This window comes from Stegodyphus dumicola, chromosome 4, assembly GCF_044657685.1.
Source record: "Stegodyphus dumicola isolate Sdum_Otavi_A_Nest chromosome 4, ASM4465768v1".
In the NCBI taxonomy this organism is placed as follows: Eukaryota; Metazoa; Arthropoda; class Arachnida; order Araneae; family Eresidae; genus Stegodyphus; species Stegodyphus dumicola.
In genome coordinates this window covers 77,456,840-77,462,483 of record NC_140771.1, presented here as the reverse complement: position 1 = coordinate 77,462,483, position 5,644 = coordinate 77,456,840, and the positions used below count along the sequence as shown (strand labels likewise).

The 5,644-nt window shown below is 30.4% G+C and overlaps 1 long non-coding RNA gene across 1 annotated transcript; it reads right to left on the bottom strand.

Moving 5' to 3' along the window:
* Window positions 1–473: 473 nt before the first annotated feature.
* LOC118184392 (uncharacterized) lies at window positions 474–1,918 on the bottom strand. Its single transcript, XR_004757421.2, has 2 exons — window positions 1,454–1,918; window positions 474–1,096 (listed from the first exon to the last, which is right to left on the bottom strand). It is a non-coding gene; the product is annotated as an uncharacterized LOC118184392 (long non-coding RNA).
* Between the last annotated feature and the right edge of the window lie 3,726 nt (window positions 1,919–5,644).

Genomic DNA, 5,644 nt, shown 5'->3' with positions numbered 1-5,644 from the left:
AAGTTTCCTTCGAAACATTCCTTTCTGTACGAAAGCATCCCAACAAAACTACTTCTAATATTCAAATTAAATTTAAACCTTTACCCGGAAAATTCTTATAGGTACCTTGAAATGATCATTTAATCTTTTTTAAATAAATAAATTTAAAAAAAGTCCATTACAAAAGCAAACCAAATCTCACTTAATACAAACTTATTTTTATTTGTCGATTGGGCCTCTGATATTGCTTTTTGCTATGTAGCTTGTCAAATCTTTGTGCCAACTCTCATTTCTTTCTCAACTAAACATGAATAACAGCTTTGCATAGCTGAATTTAAGGGCGGCCACAAAAAAAATCATGCCTTGGAAGTTTCGGATAGTTTTTGTGAAAGCAAGAATGCAACAAATTTTACGTTTAATTTCTTGGAATACAGCTCCTGGTTTTTTATTCGGCGGACACTGAATTTCTTCCGCTCTTCTCAACTCATTTACAATTTTAGTCGAGCTTAATGTGTATGGTGCTGCCATCTATCGACATAGAACATCACAAGATTTTCGCTGACACGGCTTAACCCTTTATGTCCCAAATTATGATATTTTTAGAAACCTTGTGCAATATATTTTTTATGCTCAATTTAACTGTAGAAAGACACACTAAAATTGATATTCCTTTACAATAATTATTTTTATTGTAATAACACAGAATATTACACGGGACTTAGTCCCATTGGGATTTATGTTTATTACATTACCATTACATTCATTAGTATGAAGAAGAAAAAATATTAAATATAAATGAAAAGTAATATATTTTTATACAATTAATTATGGTATTGATAAAGGCAGTTCTTTTTTTCATTAACACAAATATATACTTTGCATAATTCTTTTTGGTGTCATTTCTTCACTTTCAGTGTCTTCACTTGAATCGCTTTCAAAGTCTGAAATTTTATGAATATTAGTCGCATTCAAACTTTGATTATTTGTTTTATTTTGTTCTGGTGAATCTTCGTCAGAACTACTGTCCTCTTCTGATGTTTCAACATCAGATGGTAATTCATCCCAGATAATTTTAATTTCTTCCGGCGTCAAGCATTTTCTTCGTCTATACACTATTCTAAAAAAACAGTAATCGAAAGTATTTTGTAAAAGGGAGAAAAACTCTAAAAATTTGTAAATACTCAATTACAAAACAAAAAAACCATTAAGAAATGCATATCAGGATATTAAGAAATGCATATCAGAATAATTGAATATATTCAAGTGCTAAAAATAAATTATAATAAAATGCAATAACAAAAATACATTAAAAAAACATTCAATTTTCACCAGGACCTTTATGACCCATCGGGACTTCAAAGTCCCGAAAGAACAAAACAGGTTGTGTTAGAAAATTTTCACTGAATTGGTTATATTTTGAATTAAAATTACAAGTTCGTAAAGAATAGGTAAAAAAAATATATAAAGTACTTACCAATCAACATTCTGTTGTTACAAAGCTTGGAAGTACGTTAATAGCTTTTTAGCAAAATGGCCATTTAAACTGAACGTAAGACGAAACTGTTCACCCATATCGATGCAGAACAAACCATTTATATAGTGCTGCCATCTACTGATCATTAGAAGAAGGTTAAATGAAAGAGCTTAAGAGATATTAATCGCTAGAAATAAAAATCATCATAAGGTAAGGTTAGGAAAAATTGAGATTAATCCTTTGAAAGATAAAATGTTTCGTGAATGATATTTTGAGTAAAAAGGCCCGTTGGAATTCATGGAAGACTTTTAATTTTATTTGACTTAATATTAATTGGGACTTACAAGTCGAGTCGGAGCATAAAGGGTTAAGACAGGGGTGGACATTATGGAACACCGACGCCAGCTAGACTGGAGAATCGACTTTTCACAATCAATGGGGTTCTGTTTACTTAAGGAAATGATTCAATGATTCAATGAATGTGTAGATGACACATGTACACTGCGGGAATATATATATATATGTGTAATATTCGTTCTACTGGACCGATTGACGAAATTAAACTTGCGTTTCTCATGTCTTGAAAGCGCGACTTAGGATATGTATTAGATTTATATAGCATTATTCTAATATAGGTATTTTGACACAAAATCGGACTTTTTCTGAAATTACATGCCAATCTATTTCCATAATTCGACTGTCAAGTTTTTAAAATTCGCACCAGTATAAGACGACTCAAATTCAAAAATTTAACTCAAAATTTTTGCTCCTCAGTCTTAATTAAATTTGATATATATTTATTTATACCTCATTTTTTTTTAAATACTTGATTCCTTCCTCCAGAATTCGAAATTTAGGCCTAATCCAAATATAATTCGGAGATTTTTTATGATTAATTTTTAAAATTTGTATTTTTAAATATTTATAAATTATATAGGCACACCTGCAAAATATTTAGAGTTTTTATTCAAAATTTTCTAAGATATACATGAATTTACATATTGGTGCGTTTTGAAATTTGGCATCTTTATTTTTGGGCGATAACAACGCCAAACCATAATATAATACGCACTTTGTTAAAATTATTTGAAAGTATGAACGATGACTTTTTCCCGCTTGTCTACAATGAAAAAAAGAAAAGGAAAATATAGGTTGCTATAAATTAATAAGTTCGCCATGTGAATTATTCTTGGCGAAAACTGAAAAAATACGTCAAGATAAATTTTTGAATTTCTTTGTAAATTTCGCACCAAATTTTACAAAATTCAATATTTAGGCATAATTTGAGTCGTAGAATCGAAAAACATTAGCATGAAATTTCAGAAGTTTGATTTTGTGTCAAAATATTTATGTTAGAATGATGTTACATATAAATCTAACATATTTCCTAAGTTGCGTTTTCGAGATATGAAAAACGCAATTTGAATTTCTTCACTTGGCCCAGTAGAAAGGGAGATATAGAAGTGTCCCTTTTTTTTCGCAGTGTACCTTCATTAGAAGCGCAAGATGACGCTGAAGTACATTCATCGGTTACAGAGTCATTGGTTCACGGGTTCACGTATGTTCGCTGCATCGCCCACGCTCCACGGTCTAGCAATCTTTGAAGTTCTTCAAACATTCAACTTGACAATTTTGAGTTACTTTTTTTGTGTGTGTGTAAAAATAGTAATCTGTTATGTTTTAAGAGGAGTACAACGTCGAAAACAATTGTTAAAAGAAAAACATATAATTTTAACACAGAATGGTAAGAACAGTTTTTCTTTAAAATCTCTTTACAATATATGATGCAAATGTGGCACTTTAAAAAAAAAAAAAAAAAAAAAAAAAAAAGGAAACATTAAAAAGCATAGCATGGAAGTTTTGAAAGATTTTCCGTTAAAAAACGAATTGCGTAAACAAAAGTTAAAACAATTTAAATCGCAATAATCGGCACCAACAACCATTTATCTTATTAAACCCAATACTTTATCTAAGCCTGCAACAATTGCATCTTTTTTTGTGAGTCACGAGTTAGTAAAACGTAAATCTTTTGCAGATGGAGAAATGATTAAAAAAAGGAATTTCTGAAAGCCAGCAATTCATTCAAAAACAAAAAAGAAATTATTTCCACAATTAAAGACGTACAGCTTTCGCGTAGAACTGTCATGCATCGGATAGAAATGATGAATTCTGATCTGAAGATATTACTGTGTTTACTTTTCTTTCCAGTTTGACGAATCTATGGACATAGTTGATATATATATATATCTCAACTTTACATTTTTATAAAAATGATATTTGAGGATATGAGTGCAAAAGAATTATTAACAATGTTACCTCTAAACAAGAGAACATGAGGTAAAGATGTTCACTGTGCCTTCAAAAATTACATAGATGACAAAAAAATTACAATTTCTAAAGTTGTATCGATGACAACTAATGGGAGCCCCATCAATGACAGGCACACTCAATGGATTTTTGGCTATGTGTATCAGAGACGATGACGGACAGCATTTCCCCTCTGATCATTACATTATTCACTAACTGGCCTTTATCCTATTGCAAAATTCTAAACATTCGTCATGTTACGGAAATCTGCATGAGAAATGTGAAGTGAATTTGAGAAAGAAGTCTTCAGAGAAGAATGTTTCGGGCCGAAAATAAAAGAAAACGAATCTGATTATGGGGGAAATTGTTGTATCATGCAGACGTTCATTGGTTAAATCAGAGTACTTTTTTTACAAAAATTCAGGGACCTACTACAAGAGGTAAAGGATATTTTGAAATCAAATGATAAAGCGTATGTTGAACTTAGAGATGACATTTGGTTGATGGATTGAGTTTATGTTGCTGATATAACAAGCCATCTTAATTAATTGAACTTAAATTACAAGGGGTGGAATCAAACAATATTAGAATTGATTGGATTTGTTAATACTCTAAAAAACAAATTAAAGCTTCCCAGTTGATGAAGAAAGAACTAAAAAATTTCAAAAATATTTCTGACAAGTTGCTTAAAAACGGAGGTACATTAATCAACGAAAACTATTATTGATGACATAATAAAACTTCACTCCGAATTTGAGAGACGTTTACAAGAATTTACTAGACTAAAACCAGTTGTTGCATTTGGCAATGTTGATGTGGAAGATATAACTGAAAATATAAATTATATATATTTTCATCTCTTGATGAAAACTAAGTTTTTCCCCCCTTCAAAATGACATTCTAAAAGCACGTAGTTCAGAACCCAAGAATAATTTTTGGAATCTAATGAACAAAGTATTCTAATTTTAAAAAAAGTTTCATTTCATGTACTATCGTTCTTTGGCTCTAACTACCTGTGTGAATCTGCATTTTCATAAATAAATGCAATTAAGACAATATATCTTTCCCGTCTCACAAGCTACCACTTAGAATCCAGTGCAAAATTAGCAGTTACACCGAGATCTTCAAGACTGGCTATAACTACAAGAACTAACTTAAGACGAAAATGATTATTTTTTAATATATTCTGAATTGTTTGAAAATAAATTAAAAATTTCAAATTATTATATTGGTTGCTATTATGTATCTTGCGTTTTCCTTTAAATGCAGTTTAAAAAGAGTAAAAAAAATTCCGTATTTATTATAAAGTTTTTTTTAGGTAAGGTTAGGTTAAGTACATATTCCGTATTTATTATTAAGTTATAATAACTACAGTAGACCTCTTTCTTTAGCTCACCACACCTATGCCACTGGGTGGACCGCAACACCTTGAAAAAATTAGTAGTCGACCGTACCCATGAAAAGTCTCCCCACCCCTTGCCTGGCCAAAGGATATTTTCTACTATCTGATGTAAAAATATAACTTTAAAAAGAAAAAAAAATCAAAGTTTTCAGATTTTATATTACACTCAAAGGGGCCTTTTTTTTTTAACGTTTTGTGCGTCACATTTATTTATTAATATTCATGTTCTTCGCACTTAAACCATAAAATTCAATTCAATAGCAATATCACAAAATAATTTTAAAAGAGCATTTAGAATTTCCGATACACAGTCTCGTGCGCTGAATATAAAAATGTTCCCTCACTTAAAAAATTCTCTGAATCTCGGGTATGAGAACATACTTGACCTCAACATTCTCGTCACCCTAGGTAATTAGTGCAACTAGCACCTTCTCTAAATTAAACCTATGAAAATTCATAGAAATTAGTTTGTTGTCTCTTCA